Source organism: Ambystoma mexicanum, chromosome 6q (genome assembly GCF_040938575.1).
Source record: "Ambystoma mexicanum isolate Mex_15411 chromosome 6q, UKY_AmexF1_1, whole genome shotgun sequence".
In the NCBI taxonomy this organism is placed as follows: domain Eukaryota; kingdom Metazoa; phylum Chordata; class Amphibia; order Caudata; family Ambystomatidae; genus Ambystoma; species Ambystoma mexicanum.
Genome location: NC_090937.1, coordinates 82,691,266 through 82,709,222, shown reverse-complemented (window position 1 = coordinate 82,709,222; position 17,957 = coordinate 82,691,266).

Here is a 17,957-nt window from a genome sequence, read left to right as displayed (position 1 = left end):
TCAGATCTAGAGCCGGCATCCTAACACTAATGCTTGCAGAAATCCGAGGGAGTGGCCCAAGTGGCTGCCCTACTTATGACTTGCCAAGGGACATGGTGCTGGAATGCGATGGCTGTTGCCTTGGACCTGACTGCGTGGTCATGCATGTTGGCCGGAAGCGGCTTGTGCTGGCCCTCGTGTGCCTCTTTGATGGCAGAGACCATGCAGGGGGCTATGGAATCCTTAGAGGCCTGATAGACTGGTCTTGGGCCTCCCGAAAGGAACGAACAGGGCGTCCAATTTGCGGAAGCCCTTAGTCCTGTCCAAGTAGAATTTGAGGGCACGCCTGACATCCAGGCAGTGCAGCACTCTCTATGCTTCATCCTTGGGATTGGCAAAAAACATAGGAAGGACTATTTCTTTGCTCAAATGGAAAGCATACAGCACCTTGGGCAGGAATGCTGGGTGTGTCCGTCCACAGGACTACTTTGTCCATGTGAAAGGTAGCATATGGTTCCGAGGCGACCGGCACCTGGATTTCGCTGACTCTACGAGCTGAAGTGAGTCCGACTAGCAAGGCCATCTTGATGATGTCAGCGGACGTCATTGGCTCAAACGGTTTGTGCGCCAGGGTGCCCAAGACTATGTTGAGGTCCAACACAGGGTAGGGCCTTGCGAGCCCCATCAAATGTTTCTTGACGATAGGATTGGAGGAGGAGAAGATCACCTGCTCCGAGTTCCTGTAAGCTCCGATGGCTGCGAGATATGTGCAGCAAGTGTCAACCTGCACACCCAAGTGGGTGAGGTGCACCGAGTGTCATGCTCAGTAGGAAGGTTACCCTCAGGCACACCGCTCTACGGGGGAGGCGCCATCAGCAATTGTTCCAAGGCTCTGTCAGAGGACGACTTCACTGGTTCCCTCGTTTCAGTGGCAACTGCCATGGAGATTGCGAGCGGGCTGGAGCAGCCGATCGCAACCACTTTCTGGTTTCGGGCCGACTTCCCGATCACGTGCCCTGAGCTCCGCTCACGTACTGAAAACCATTACACTGTTACGGAAAAAGAGTTATTGGCCATCAAAGATGCCTTATAAGTATGGCGGCATCACCTATTAGGGGCAAAACATCCAATCACGGTATTCACAGATCACCGTAATATCCAGGACTTGGCCTCGCTCAAATGTATCAATAGCCGGCAGGTGCAGTGGCATTTATTCTTTGCGGCCTTCGACTTCCAGATCAAACATCGATCGGGTTTGTCCGATGGAAAGGCAGACGCATTGTCTCGTTCCCCTGGCGGGGTCTCCTTGCTCGTTTTTCCTGAAACCCTATTAGACCAACACGTCATTTGCCTTTGTACACTTCCTTTACCACTACTGAAGTCAATTCGTACATGGGTTTCGCTACATCCCGAACAAATCTCCGAGTGGGATCCTGTGTTTCATGATGGGTTACCATTCATCCAGAATAAATTATCGTTACCAACAGCAGACACCCCGCAACCTCGCTTTGGAATGGTCCCACGACAGTGCCATTAATGGAAATCCTGGACAAAAGCGGACGTTGGACCTCCTCAGGCGCTGGTGTTGTTGTTGGTGGTCCTCCATGAAACGTGATGTGAACACGTGTGCAATATGTGCCCAGTGTAAACATCGCCGGGGGCGCCCAGTGGGACTCTTACGCCCCTTACCTGTACCTCCTAGACCCTGGCACACGGTTTCGATGGATTTCGTGACAGACCTGCCTCGAACCAAGGGCTTCGACACAGTTTGGGTGATGGTGGATTCCTTCTCTAAAGTTACTCGTTTTATTCCCTGTTCTGGCATTCTGTCAGCCCCAGTGTTGGCCAACCTTTTCTTTAAATCTGTCTTCTGTCTTTTTGGGCTACCCACGGTTATCATCTCGGACAGGGGGCCGCAATTCACATCTCGGTTCAGGCGGGCGCTCACGGGTCTTTTGGGCATTGATTCCTGTTTTTCATCCGCCTATCATCCGGAAACAGATGGCCAGACTGAGAGGGTGAACCAGGCCATGGAGCAGTATTTGCGTTGTCTCATTTTACAGCACCAACGATCATGGCTAAGTGTCTTACACCTTGCTGAATTCGCATACAATAACGCTTTACACGCTTCTATCGGCTCTTCTCCTTTTTATGTTCTGTATGGTCAGCACCCCCGTATCTTGCCTATTCCTGATTTCACGCTTTCTGATAATCCTGCTGCTGTTGCTTGCGCCCGCGACCTGTCGGCCGTTCATGCCCAGACGCTCACTCATCTTCATGAGGCTCAGATGTCTGCGAAGTCTGCGGTCGATAGACGGAGGACTGTGGCGCCCTCCTATGTTGTGGGGGACAGGGTTTGGCTTTCTTCACATCACCTCCGATTGCCGGGCTATCGCAAATTGCTCCCCCGTTTTGTAGGACCCTATAGGATTTCTGCAGTGATCAACCCAGTGGCCTATCGCCTTTCTGTTCCCGCCTCTTGGCACATTTATCCCGTGTTCCATATCTCCCTGTTAAAGCGTTGTCCCGCTCCGTCTGCAGTCTACCCCTGGTCCCGTTTCTGTGGGTGGTTCTGAGGAATATGAGGTGTCGAATATTTTGGGGTCTCGTGTGGTTAGGGGTGGTCTCGAGTATCTCGTGGACTGGGCGGGTTTTGGCCCGGAGGAACGTGTTGGGTTCCTGCAGAGGATGTCCATGCCCCGCAGCTGGTTTCTCGTTTTCACCTGGACCATCCCGCCTGCCCACGTGGTCGTGGGCTATTGGGGGGGGGGGGCTCTGTCATGCGCAGTAGGAAGGTTACCCCCATGCACACCGCTCTGCATAACACTCATGCTCATAGGGATAGGGACACTCCCGCTGTCACACCCGGGGATTCCCTGACACATAGCACAGCTAGACTCCCCAAGTCACGGTCAGCTCCTCATAATGTCACGCTACCTGTGGTGCGGGGGAGGCGTCATCAGCAATTGTTCCAAGGCTCAGTCAGAGGGCGACTTCATTGGTTCCCTCGTTTCCAATGGCAACTGCCATGGAGATTGCGAGTGGGCTGGAGCAGCCGATCGCAACCACTTCCTAGTTTCGCGCCGACTTCCCGATCACGTGCCCTGAGCTCCGCTCACATGATCGGGAGTCGGCAGACATAAAAGCCGGGCAATTTGAATCAGTCACCGCTTCATAGCTGTTTCCACAACACTGTTTGGTGTTCTCGATTCACGTCTCGGATTCTTTGGACAAAGACCTCAGTTTACGGATTACGGACTGGTTATTCTTGCTCCTTGGATACTGTTGTTGGTCTCTGCTCGGATTCACAGACTTTTGGATTTTGGCTAACGGTTAACGGATTGTTTCGGATTCCACTTCTCTGCTTTGTCACTTACCCATCGCTGCCCGGATTTGACCATTGGATTGTTTTTGACCTGTCTTCGAGTTTTTCCTTGAACTGCTACGGTGCCTCCAAGTATTCCACGATTACAATAGTACCACGAATACTTCAAGGATCACACAGGTGTGTAGCCAGCGCTGATTTTCTGGCGCTAGGCTTTATGGATTGCTGACGTTCCCTTGCACCATAGCCTCAGAGTCCCTAGCACCTTTCCATTGAACTTAGATAAGCCCTTTTTGGAATTCAGTTACATTGTTTGACAGTACTGTGCTTGTTTGTGCTAATACCTGACTTCCTTCCAACAGCTCTGGGGTCCTCGGCGGCGTCTGATCCTGTGAAACAACCACCACATGTGGCCTCAAGGCTCGCACAGGGAGTAGTTTTCTCTCTCCCTGTGGGGAACTTGGGGACAGAGGCCCCTCTTCATGACGCGTCAAGTCAAGACACCGAGAAGGAGAGCATGTCGTCCAAAGTGCATGCCAGTAGATCAATGTCTTTAGAGTCTGCCCAGTGGCAGAATCTGGTCCATTTGCTTTTATACTGGGCCCTGGTAGCCTTGCTCCCTGAATGATTTCCAGATTAGCCTTTGAGAGGCTGAGGTGCTACAGCATTACCTGCTCAGGAACCACGCTCTGAGGGCTAGTTTCTGTGGCACGGGGTGGATGACCCTGCCCCCCTGCTGCGCCAGAAGATGTGCTGGGACCATCGGGAGATGAATCGGGGGCATCTCCGAGAGGCTGAGGAGCACCGAAAACCATGGCCTGGCCGGCCACCATGGAGCCATCAGAATGATGTTGAGTTGGCGAGACTCCTTGATCTTGCAAATTACTCTGTGAATCAGCGTAGTAGGCGGAAAGGCGTAAGCCCTCATGCTGTTCCACTGAAGCCGAAATGCGTCGCCCAGCGAGCCGGGACCCTCTCCCTGCCAGAAGACGAACTGACTTCTTGTTTTGCCAGGTGGCAAAGAGATCCACCTGGGGAGGACGCCACTTGTTGAAGATCTTCTGAATAAATAGGTCGTTTAGCAGCCACTTGTAATTGTCTGCTCCCAGCCTGCTGAGCCTGTCCGCCTCCAGGTTGGATTCTCCCGAGAGATGGACTGCTGTGAGGTAGATGCCCTCTCCCTGCCAGAAGACAAACTGACTTCTTGTTGTGCCAGGTGGCAAAGAGATCCACCTGGGGAGGACCCCACTTGTTGAAGAGCTTCTGAATAACGAGGTCATTTAGCAGCCACTTGTAATTGTCTGCTCCCAGCTTGCTGAGCATGCTGAGCCTGTCCGCCTCCAGGTTGGACTCCCCCGAGAGATGGACTGCTGTGAGGTAGAAGTCGTTTTCCAGGGCCCACTCCCACATGCTGATTGCCAGTCTGTGCAGCGTAGGGGATCTGCTGCCTCCCTGCTTGTTGACGCAGTACATGCTGGTCGAGTTGTCGGTCTGGATGAGGACAAGCTTGCCCCTGAGAAGTGGTAGGAATGCTCTGAGCGCTAGCCAGATGGCATTCAGCTCCAATCAATTGATGCAGTATTCCTGCTCCTGTCGAGTCCAGGTGCCATGTACTGAAAGATCGTCCAGGGTGGATCCCCAGCCCTCGAGTGAGGAGTCTGTGGTGATGGTATCCTGCGGGGAGGGTGGCCGAAAGGGGTTGCCCGTCCGTAGGTTGCAGCCCCTGGACCACCATGTTAGGTCTGGGTGGAGAGATGGAGAAACGTTGAACATCTCGGATTGAGAGCCCCGCTCCTGGTTTCATGAGGCCGCAAAGTGCAGCTGAATCCTCCTAATCCTCAGTCTCATGTGCAGAACAGCTAATAGGACTGCGCCAAGAGACCCAGGAGATGTTGGTACCACCATGCCAAGGTCACTTCTCTGCTGATGAAGTGGCTGGTGGCCCTCTTGATGGCCGAGATCTTGTCCTCCGACGGAAATACTTTCTTGGAGCACATGTCCTAGATGAAGCCCAAGAATGTCGAAATCTGCGTGGGTTGCAGCTGTGACTTCTTGAGATTGAGAGAGAAGCTCAGATTGTGCAGTGTGTTCAAAAGGGCATGGGAAGAGTGCTGGACCGCTTCTGGAGATTTAGCCCTGACGAGCCAGTTGTCGAGGTATGGTTAGATGTGGAGGCCCTGCGCTCGGAGGAGGGCCGGCACCGTATTCATGAGCATGGTAAAGACCCTGGGGGCCGAGGTGAGGCCAAAGGAAGGACCTTGTATTGAAAATGATAGCCCATGATCCTGAACCATAGGTACGCGTCCTTCAGATCCAGGGAGCACATCCAGTCTCCTTTGCACAATGTCTCCGCTATAAAAGCTGGCATAACCATCTTGAATTTTTGCAGGGGTAAGGAGAGGCTGAGGGTGGAAAGGTCCAGCACAACTGTCAGGCCCGACCCGTTCTTCTTCTGAATGGCGAAAATCCTGGCGTAAAAGCCCAAGCCTCGCTGGGAGGCTGGGACTTCCTCCACTGCCTGGCTCTCTACGAGCAACCGGATCTCTGCCAAAAGAGTTGCTGTCCCAACCTGCGGGAGTGGGGGGTAGGGGAGGAGGGAAGAGAGGCTGGGATAGGGAGGCGGTACCCCGTGGATACTACAGAGAGGATCCAGAGGTCCGCAAAGTTCTGGCACCAGAAATGTGCATGGAGAGCTAGCCTGCCCCCCACTGGAGACACATGGACCCGAAGGGACGCGCCGTGCCGTCCTTCCCTCGGGGGCTGTTGAGGAGGAGGGGGGCTGGAAAAAGTCCTTAATTCTCCCCACCTCCCTTTTTGTTTTTTTGTTACTTGCGCCGGTTCTGGGATGGCGAGCGGTCCGGCTGCCTGGATCTCCGTTCCTGGAAGCTGCAGAACCCTCCAAACGTACAACCCCTGTCGGAGCGCTGCTGAGATTGGGTGTACGATTTGGGCGTGGTCTTTGTTAGGATGGATAAACACTTGGCCGTTTGTGAGCTGTTTTTCTTTTTGTTCAGCTCCTCATCCTTGGAGGAGTGGAAGAGCCCCCCTGCCCCCTCAAACGGAAGATCTAATATGCGTTCCTGGATGTCCGGGTTGAATTTTGTTGCCCGAAGCCAGGCTGTCCTCTTGTCCATGGCGATACAGATGGCACGGCCAGAGGTGTCGATATGGGCCACGGTGGATTCCATGCGGTCATGCGCCACCAGCTTGGCCTCTGCCAGCCCCACCTTAAAGTGTGATTGGCTCTGAGTAGGGAGTTCCGGGAGCAAGTCCGCAATTTCATGCCATAATCATTGGTTGGCGGCAGCCAGCCTGGCATCTGCGTTGGCCAGACGAAGACGCAAGGACGTGTTGGAATAGAGCTTCTTCCCATACGCCTCCAATATCTTCTCCTCCTTGCCTGGCAGCGCCGCAGAGGAGGCAGCCGAGGACGACTGAGGCTTGGAGTATAGTGATGCCGCAGCGTTCACCGAGGAGTGTGGCTGAGGATGGGCCAAGAGCAAGAGTGTATCCCTTTCCATTTGCCTGTACTTGGCGTCCAGGCGTCGATTGACCGGTTGGGCCGAGTGGGGGTTGAGCCAACCCTTCTTGGCCAGGGAGACTACATCGGTTTGCAGTGGAATCTCCGTTTTGGCAGAGGGGCGTCACGTGAGGACTTCAGCCAGAACCCACTCTGGCGGCTGCTCAACCTCAGGCTGGAGGAGGCCGAGATACTCTGCCAGCCCACCAAGACGTTTGTGGAAGGCCCTAGCCAAGGATGGCGTATCCAGGTCCTCCTCCTCATCCGTATCTTGTGGGTCAGGAGGATCCTGTGGAGGAGGAGTAGTTGTCGCCAGAGGCTGGGGTATTGGGACCACGGCCGGAGGCTGAGGAGACAGCGAAGGCCGGTGCGGAACCGCATGAGGCATCGGCTGGGTGGCCAGAGGCAGTGGCTGTGCCGGGGTCTGGGGCGCCGGTGGAGGTGTTTGTGGTGCCACTAGCATTGCGAGGAGGACTTCCTTGATGGCGTCTGAGGATAACCCCCATCCGAGGTGACTTCATGAGGCAGAGGAACCTCTCAAAGAATCCTTCCTCAGTGGTCAAAGAGGCAGCAGGGGGTGCTGATGGGGTAGCTGCCCATATGGATGTAGTGGGAAGCTACCCTGCGCAAAAGAGGGATAGGCTGTAGGCCACGTACCTGGTTGAGGGCAGTCCCACCTTGACACTCATTCTTCACCGAATTCCTGGAATGGCGTTGTATGGGTGGCTCTGTCTGGTGCAGTGGCCATCTGGTCGAGCTGCCTGCAACGTGCCTGCAACATGTTGCTCAGCCCGCTGGGCCCGGCCTCCTCCGAGACTCTTGCGTGTGGATCACAAGGCCTACCCTGCTCTCGGGCCTAGGCACGGTAGGTGTGACACCCTCGACCCGAGGGTCGGTAGAGCTCCGTTTAGGCACCCCCCTCGGACGTATTGCCGGTATTAGGGCATAGCCCCTTGGCCATATTGCTGGTGCAAGGTTGGAGCCCCTCGGATGACAATCGGTTACATAGACCTTCCGGTCCCTCAACACTACCACCGGGAGGATGCAAGGATCCCTCAGCCCGAAGGCCGGTAGCTGCAGCAGCCTCGTTGCACGTGCTGGTACAAGGAACTGACCGGTCCCTCCCACGCGGGGGAGTCCCTGTGAAGGAGTCTCCTTAGCGGGGTGCGATGGGGAATATGAGCCCTACCTTGGGCTTGACTCAGTGTTTCACAAAGTTCTTGAGGTCCTCTGGAGGTGACTTCTGGAAGAGCTCCCTCCACCTGGCTAGTCTGTTCTTCAGCGCTTTCGAGGACAGCGAGACACATGCTGTACAAGCTTGCCAACTCTGGGCTGGGCCAAGGCAGAGGGAGTGGGGGTCTGAAGTTGGGAAGAGCTCATTGCAGGATGGACACCTGCTGAACCCTGTGGAAGTCGATATGCGCCGGGGAGGAGCATGATGCCTGCGGACCGAGTACCTGAATGATAAAAAGACAAAGAAGTAGTATCCGACCGTGGAATTACATGTCCGAAGCCAAACCCAGGAGCTCTGGTTAATTCAGCACGTTCCCGTAGACGCGTAAAAGTGGACTGGGGTGGGGCACCGGAGGGCAGAGTCAGGGCAGCGCATGCTCCCTGGGCCACAGCCCCACACGCCTCAAAATTTTAAAGGGGAAGGTTTTTTCTGGTGAAAAAGGTTCCATCTCCCGTCCCTTGGAAGGGTCGCCCATGCAGTATGGAGGAAAGGGGACGGACATAAGAGTAGGTAGGGTATAATCTTCTCTTGTAGCTAAGTTGGGCCAGTCTTGTGCACTGCTCGGTGTGTAATGCATAGGGTTTTTAAGCTGGCTCCTTGTCCTACAGGGAGCCAGTGAAGGGTGCGGAGAGCAGGTGAGATATGGTCTCTGTGTCCCAAGCCGAGAAGGAGTTTGGCAGCAGTGATTTGGGTTCTTTGGAGTTTGTTAAGTTGGTATGCCAGTGATCCCAGGTATAAGGAGTTGGCATGGTGCAGTTTCGACATAACAGCAGAGAGTCGGTTGGGGTAGGTGAAGTAGGGGAAAATGTGTCTAAGGAGTTTGAGGTGAAAGTGACAGGATTTTGATACATTATTGATCTGATGAGGGAGAGAGTTAGGTCTGAGTCCATAGTGCAGCCAAGGTTTTATTTACTATTTTGGAGGGAGGGGGTGCCAAGGGAGGGGGGCCATGGGAGTGGTCACGGGACAAGAGCCGAATTGCCGCACACCATGATTTTCGTTTTTTTGCGTTCAGAAGGAGGTGATTTTTTGTCGTCCATCGGTGAATATCGCTAGGGCAAGCTTCGAGGTCGGGGTGTGGGTTGGTGCTTGTTTTGGTAATTCTCAGGATAATTTGGGTATCATCAGCGTAGTTGTATCAGGAGAGGTTGCGTGCATGGATGATTCCTGGTAGCATGGCTAGATAGAGGTTACATAGGAGAGTGGAGAGGCAGGTGCCTTTGGGTACTCCAGTGTTCACAGCGCGAGCAGTTGAGTCAAAAGGGGAGAGGAAAGCAATTTGTTTCCTGTTGCTGAGGAAGGAGGCAATCCATTTGAGTGCCGAGCCACAGATTCCTAGGGAGTGGAGGCGGTCAAGGAGGATAGAATGGTTAACGGTGTCAAAGGCGGCTGACCGATCAAGGAGAATCAGCGTTGCGCAGCCCTCAGTCTGCCGAGACCTTCAGATCATCCCAGATCAAGATCTGTTCCATGGCGCGGCCTGAAGCCTGATTGCGCAGGGTCGAGTAGTTTGTTGGATTCTACGAAGCAGTCGAGCCGGGAGTATGCAGCCCGATCAATGAGTTTTACGAGAAATCGGATGTTGGAGATCGGTCTGTAGTTCTTTGGATCAAGGGGGTCGAGGGATGCCTTTTTTAAAAGGGGTTGACAAGAACTATTTTAAAAGCTTCTGAAAAGGTGGCAGAGGTGAGGGATTAATTTAGTATGGACCTTGCCATTTCTCCTGTGCAACTAGAGGAGAGTATTTCTTTCAGAAGAGAATCCAGAGGATCTACTGCCGGATAATAGTTCAAGGAACTAGTCTCTCGAGATACTGGAAATTGCCAGAGGACCAGGTGTCATCTCCCCACCCATTCCCCCGCACCCCCAAGCCATACTGACCATGGGGTGAGCAGAAGAACCAGTGGTCGTCTGTGCCGCCTCACTTGTTAAAAGGTTTAGCCGAAAACTGGCTGAATGACCATTGTCCCATGCTCCTTTATTGCCGTTTCCACGGCATCGACGACCGCCTTCCCGAATAGGTTGGATATCTCCACATGTTTATTAATTAAGGAGGCTTTTATTTCACGTTTGAACCCAGAGTTCTTCAACCAGGCATGCCGCTTGAGCAGGGTTCCCTGGACAAGCGTGGGCCCTGCGGTTTCAGCCAAGTCCAGAGTGTTCTTCAGGACATTCTGGGTAACTGGTCTGCCTTCAGCAACAACCGCCAGCAGGCATGATCGGGTAGGCTCTGGAACTTTCTGAAGGCCATCCTGTACTAGGCCCCACTGAACATCACTATAGCTTGCAAGGAGCGTGGTGTTTGCAAACCTCATGCAGTAAGCTACAGAGTCAGTGACGCGCTTACCAAGGGCGTAACTTTTTTTTACAATCCTTGGCTGGAGTGGAATTCTGCCAAGGACAGTGGTACCCCTGCCCGCTTGCAACTGCTGGTGATGACCAAAGAGTCCGGTGTGTCCCCTAATGTAAAGGGGCTCAGAGGGGGCCAGGCAAAACAACTTTTCCACATGGGGATTAACTGCCCATGTAAGGGAAGGGGAGAGTAAGGAAGAAGCCAGGCGTCTTTTAATGGAATTTAATAAGGGAATAGCTAGCTAACCTGACTTTTCTCCTTCAGGATGTCCTCCACGTAGTCCTAGTCAGGGGCAGCTTTGTGAGTAGTAATCTTAAAATGATCAGCTGCTCTTTTTAAGAGGGAGTGAAACAGCATTTGGTCATCAACCAGCGATGAATCCCTCTGCAGAGGAGTAGTGGGGGGGATCCAGACAGATGACGTCTGGGTCAGTGTTATGTGGTGGTGTGTGCCACGAGTCCTTGTCATCCGCGTGATCCCAGTCTGGGTCTTGATAGACGGGGTCTTGGTCATAAAGGTCAAAACCACCCTAAGACACATCGAGGACACGCGGGCAATAGTCACCGAGCAGTCGGGATGGAGGCATCAGCTAACAGGAGTCCCATGAAACAGCCGTCGAGATGATGGTCAAAGTTGACTAAATGACTGTAGGCCGTGGGAATAAATAGGTAATATAATCTCTGCATAAGCAATCAATTAGGTTGGCGGAAAAAAGCAATCAGGTGGTTCCTGGACAGAGTGATGGATTTTGGGTACACTACACTTCACATTTGGGCTAGTGTTACAGTCACGTCCATGTCGACATCCCTTTTGATCTTTGAAAAAAACAGGCAATACTCTGTGATTACCACTAATGTCAGACTATATGCACAGCATGTGAATCTAAGCAGATCCACAAGCATCACAAATGATGATTTGTTTTTTAGACTAACCTGGAATGAGAATGCATCTGAGGCGGCTTATTGTTACTTTGAGGCTTGTGGGGTTGGGTGCTGGTTGGGAGCTTGGTGTGGAGGAGGGGGGTCAGCATAGGGAAAGGATTGGCTCTGGCTTGAGGGAGGAGGCTGACGCAGTGTTGGAGGATGTGAGGGGAAGCCAAGGGAGGGTAGAGAGTTTGGGAGTTCGATTGGTGGTGTGGCTTGGAGAGTTGGGGGAGGCACTGGGTGGGAGCTTGGTGTGGAGGAGAGTTGCGGCAGAGGAGAGGGGGTGGCTCGAGGCAGGGGAAGATGCATATGGCCAACGCAGAGTTGGCGGTTGTGTGGTGGAGCCTATAGATGATATGGCTGAGAGTGTTGAGAGTATATGCGAGGGAAGAGGCGAGTTAGTGTGCAAGTTGCTGGGAATCCATAGGTCTGGAGAGGGAGTGTCTGTGGTGAAGGTGGGAGGGTTGGAAGCAGTCTGTTTGTTTTTCAGCTGGAGCTCCCATTGGACGAGGCGAGTCAGGGAACAATCTCTTTGTGGGTGAAGTTCTTTGCTTACAAGCTGTGGGGGCTATTTAGCAGATTTGAGGAGGAATTTCACTGGGTTTGGGGGTGAGGGTGTAGGTGATGCCTTGAGGGAGGTAGGGGGAGGTAGGCTCCCTAAGGATTCTATGGGAAGCAAGGTGTCCATTCTGTTTTGTTGAGGGTGCTGGGGGTGTAAGAGTAAGTAGGTTAGTTGAGTGGGGGCGGGGGGGTGGAGGCAAGAATTCCTTGCAAGGTGCTTAGTGATGGCTGGGGGTCTGATTGGGGTGGATAGTGGTAGTTGGGAGTGAGGGGGGATGTGGTTTACAATAGGGTGGACACAGTGTGTGCAAGAGGGATGGTTTGAAAGTCTACAGAGGCATGGATGATCAATGTGTTGCTCGGGTCATTTCAGTGGCGGCAGGATCAAGTGAGAGCGAAAGGAGTCGGTGTTGACTGGGAAGTAAAATTCCGCAGGGGGCTTGAGAGGATTCTGGAGAAGCAGTATGAGTTATATTAAGTGGTTCCTCCATGAATGGAAGGCAGGGCATGCTGTTGAAGAGGTGGAGTGCTCGGGTGGAAGTTGGGAATGGTGTTATGTGGAGTGAAGGTTGGAGAAGTAGGAGTAAGTGGAGAGGGGACAGGCAGTGAATTAGATGAAAGGTGGTGTAAGGAAGAGGAAAGTGTTAGGGTTGGAGGTGGAGTGGGCCCGATGGGCAATGGTTGAAAGTTAAGGGTGAAAGTAGGGATTGTGTAGAAAAGGGGGGGTGTTCTGGGAAGACAATGAATGCTGATTAGAAGGCGTAGAATTGTAAGATTTTAGCAGAGTAAGGGGAATTGAGTCTTAGTAGAAAGGTCCTAAGAGGGGGTATAATGTTGTTGCTCGAATTGCGTGAATGTCAATGGTGGCTAAGTGGTGGAATGTGTAGAGGTGTTTGAATGTCGAGGGGGCTTGTATTCTGGAAGAGAGCGAAAGTGTGAGGGTTGGGCGTCCATTGAGGAGTGCGAGTAGGAGGGTGAGAGCTTGTCAGGTAAATGCAGGTGTCAGAGCAGCTGTAATGGGGTGAGGTCTGTGCTGCCAGATGTCGTGAGAGAGGGTCTATGGGTGAAGGTAGGGGTGATTAAAGGATAGGATAGGTTATTTATAATGCACTTAATACCCAGAGGTTTCTAAGTGCGGAACCAGGGATGGAACCTGTGTTGCTCCGTGTCCTCTTGCTTCCAAGGCAAGCACGTTGCCCTGAGCTATCCTCCCGAGAATAGGTATGGGGAGCTAGTCAGTGCATCTCTTTAATGCAAGAGTTGGTGTAGGGAGGGGGGGTAAGGATAGTGTCTAACTGGGTGATCAGCAAGACCACTGGTGCACCATTTGTAACCTCGTTTTGGAGCCACTGGTCATTTTCGGGGGCTGTATGAATGTAGGGAACTAGCCTTGTGGAAAGGATGTCGGTCACTATTCTGAGTCACAAGAGGTAGTGAACAACAACAGGGCTGCTCTAGTGTGGCCATATTCAGCCGCCACAGAGACCAAACCAGCGCAGTTCTAAATTGGGTAAAGAGTAAAGCAGATCAGCTTTGCTGGGAGAGCTCCCAGAGATGCGCAGGGTCAGGTCTGTACAATTCCTGAGTTTCTCGCAGTATCAAAATTCAGAAGGGGTGAAACGTCAATGGCCAATTCCAGGAGACAGAACTCCACAGTGTTGAATTCCAGAGCTGCAGCAGTCAACATCAGCAGAGTTTAAATGAGGCCAGCCCCATGAAAGCATACTTCGGGGTAGGACAGCCCAAAATAGTTTACTGACTAACAGTAGTAAAATTTAAGGTGGGAAAAATTAAAAGCAGCAGGTATCGTGGTGGCAAAATTCAACTGGCTAAATTCAGCGGCAGCACAGCCTAGGAGGGATTCGGATATCACAGTAGCAAAATCAGGTGGCAGAGTTCGAAGGCAGTACGATTTAGCAAGGTGTGAACAACGTAGTGGTAGAATGCCAAGTTGTAAAATTCAAGCAGACAAATTTTAAAAAATAGCTGAAACCTCAGTGCAGCAAGCTCCGAACAGGGATGAAGCCTAATAGCTGCAAGCTTCAAATGTGGCTAAACTGCATAGTAGCAAAACTCAAAGGTGGTGAAACCTAACAGCAGCAAGATTGAAATGTGATGATACCGAATAGCGACAAGCCTTAAACTGTGGTGAAACCTCACAGCAGGGAAACACAAATGTGGTGAAACCTTACAGTAGTACAACTCAAATGTGGTGTAACCCCACAGCAGCAGGGTTGCAAAACGTGGTGAAGCCTAACAGTAGCAGAACTCAACAGGAGACATTCCAGCAGCACAACTCAAACGTGGTGAAACCTTACAGTAGCACAACTAAAATGTGGCGACACCAAACAGCAGCAGGACTTAAATATAGTGAAAGGAACAAGTTACTTGTAACTATTGTTCTCCAGCATGGGTTTGGCATGGATTCACACGATCATGAATATTCCCCGTCAGGCTGGGAATCCCCTGTAAAAGAAAAAACAATTTCACTTTCACTTACAAACTGTATTTCTCCTCTAAACCAATCACTGAACTCTGGGTCATACTTCCCCCAGCCAAAGACTGCCCTCTACCTAAGCCCCTCCTCCGGCAGCCATCTTCAGATTTGGTAAGCATGTAAAGTGGCAGTATGAACAAGAAGAGCCGCAGAGGGGAAGGAGGGAGGGTTTGCATGTGAATCCATACCATACCATGCTGGAGAACAATAGTTACAGGTACGTAACTTGTTCCTTCTCCAGCATGGGGTCTGGCATGGTTTCATATACTCATGAATAAGAAATGCATAGCAGTACAATATTACACAACCACGGGAGGGGGCAGGACTCAACAGAAGCAATTACTCTTACCTCCGGAACAGGCTCACCTTCAAGCGAACAGGTTGCCTAGCACTGCTTGGCCGACCCTGGACTCCTCCCTGGAATCCCCGTCGACACAGTAGAATCTCGTGAAGGTGTGCATAGACCTCCACGTAGCAGCCCTGCAGATGTTCAGCAGGGGCACACGAGAAAGGAACGCCATCGTTGCAGCGATCGCTCTGCTGGAATGGGCTCACGGACGCCCCGGCAGCGGTCGGTTTGCCACCAGTGACAATGAGTGATGCAGGCAGAGAGCGACCTGGAGATGGAAGCCTTGGACAAGGCTTTCCCATGGTTCACAGGACCAAAGTTCACAAATAGTTGAGACATCTTCCGGAACACACTGTGCATGCCACATAGAACTTCAGAGCATGAGCCACATCCAGCGAGTGCAAAGTCCATTCACCCGGCGACAAAGGTTTCGAAAAGAACACAGGCAACACCAAAGGCTTGTTGAGGTTGTCACGCTCACCTGGTCTCCACGGGGGCATAGCACGTAGCCGTACGAATGATGTCTGCACTGGCGTAGCTCTGGTGGTATGATGATGTCCTCTCCCCTGTTACGGCCACCCCAGGAGGCGTTTGTCTTTGAGTTTTATGAGGTTGGCTCTCCGTCCTGTTTGACTTTCAGCAGGGGCGCAGTAAGCTCAGTCTTTCCCTGGACACAGTTACTTCACTGGTCCAGAGTGGCTGTTGCTGTGTGTGGAATATCTGGATTAAGCAGGTAAGTCTCTATGCCAATGGATACTTGGTATAGGTGCTCAATGTCTTTATTTCCCAAGGTTTAAAACGGGTTTTGTCTTTCTTGCAGGTGCGGATTCGTACAGAGGTTTGGATGAAGATTTGACTCTCCTAGGATGCTGGGCAGGTCATCTCCAGGTGAGTATTAGCGCGGGTGAGTGGCGCTGGATGGCTGAATAATTGTTCATTTTTGTTTTGTGCGCGACTAAACTGCTGTTTTCTGTTCTTTCTATGCAGGCGCGGCACCTGGATGATGGATGTAAGAACCGCTCTGACGTATTCCGGAGGAATGCAGATGCGCGGGTGAGTATTGGAGGCCTGTGCGGATGCCCTCTTCCCAACAAGGACGGCGATCCGAAGATCAGCTGAAGGCGAGACCGGTGTATGAGAATTGCAGGTAAGGCCTTTGTCGCTGTAATAACACCTGTTCTTCTCTCTTTCTTCTTTCAGGCACCGATGGATGGAAATCTCAGAACGGGCGTGGCTGTAGAAGCTCGAGGACAGAGCAGATACGGTGAGCGTTACGCTGCAGGAGTGCAGAATAACACGAAGCGTGTTCTGCCTGGAGGGTGTGGCTTAAGTAGCCTTGCAAGTAGTTCCAGGCAAATAGTCCCTTTACCACACCCTGCCTTTCAGGTAAAGTATAGTCCCTCTGTCACGCCCTGGATATGCAGAAAGGCTTAGCCTCATTAGGCTGAGTAAGTAGTCCAAATGGTTCAAACCATCTTATGAGCCTGGCGCCAACGGCGCCAGGACTGAGTCCAGGAGGTTCTGGGACGCTCCTTTGGGGCTTGATAAGCCCTATTGGGTGTCAAGGAATGAGGTTCCAGGGGTTTTGGAGCACGCACCATGACAGATGTGGAATTCCGACAGAACCTTTGGCATGAAGGAGGGGTGCGTCCGCAGCACCACCCTCATGTCGTGAAAGTCAGATAAGGCTGTTTGTAGGATAGGGCCTGGATCTCACCTTCCCTCCAAGCAGAGGTGATGGCCACAAGGAAAGCAGTCTTCCATGAGAGTAACCGGAGAGGGGCCTGATGCATATGCTTGAAGGGCCCCCCTCCCCATGAGCCTCTTCAGTACTACGTTGAGTTCGCATGCTGGGGCAGGAGTCTTCTCTGGCGGGGAAAATGAAAATAGTCCTTTGTGGAACTCCTTAACGAGACAGTGGACCAAAGAGAAGACCGCCCTGGAGACCTGGTATAGCGGGAGATAGCCACCTGATGTACCTTGATAGAGGCGTGTACCAGCCCCGCCTTGGCAAAGGACAAGTACGGTACAATCTGCAAGTCTGTGACACTAAGAGGATTGATCTTCAGCGTCCACCACCACGTCACGAAACGCTTCTATTTGTGTCCATAGCACTTAAGAGTCGACACCGCTCTGGCCCTGGCAAGGAACTACCTACAGGATCCAAGCCTTCAGGTGCAACGACCCTGGGTCGTGATGTAGGATTGCGCCTCCTTCTCTGGCGAGCAGATCCACGACCACTGGCAGCGTGACTGGGGGTGACGTTGACAGGCTGAGAAGATATGGGTACTAAATATGCCAGGGCGGGGCGATGAGGACCATCCGGCATCGGCACTTTTTGAGTTGATTGATGACTCACAGCAGGAGAGGCAACGGAGGGAACACGTAGAGTAAAAGGCCTACTCAGAGGAAGGAAAACTCATACCCCATGCTCCTCAGCTGATGAATTTCTGGCATTTGGAATTCGTCACTGTCGCAAACAGATCGATGTGGGGTCTGCCCCATTTGAGGAATAGGCGGTCCTCGTGGCAGGAGCGCAGCTCCCTGCTGAGGGAGTTGGCAATGGTATTCTTGACTCCTGCCAGGAGGAAAGGGATGATGAACATCTCTTGGACGACAGCCGAGTGCCACAAGTCCTGCGCCTATCTGCTCCCGCCTCGCCCCACTACTTCCTGATGTAGAACATTGTGGTGGTATTGTCCGTGTATACCCTCACCACTTTGCCTTTGAAGGACGGAAGGAACGACTTGAAGGCCCAGAACACTGCCCGGAGCTCAAGGACATTGCTGTGGCGATCCATCTCCTATGGCAGCCACAGGCCTCTGGTGTGGGCTCCCCAGCCCTCCAGGGAAGCATCTGTTGTGACCGTCTCCTGGTACAGGGGGCAAAGCTTCCAGACACCTGGATCCACTGAGCGTCTAGGAATTCTTGAAGGGGAAGCCAGCAGACACCAGCAAAACGGTGAGTGTGGCATGGGTGGGGTGTAGAGCAATTACTCTATTCCAGAAAGCCCCTGTCACTCTACCTTACCTTCCATAGCGTAGATTGCCATAGACTTAAACAATACATACTTAGGAAGACTTGTGACCACTGTAAATGGATTGTAAATGTTGCCTTGTGATGCATATGAACTTACTTGCCAGTTTTAGCTAGTGCCACACATGTAGGGAACTGAATTTTGACTTGCACCGCATCTAGGTGGAAATGTGACTGTTA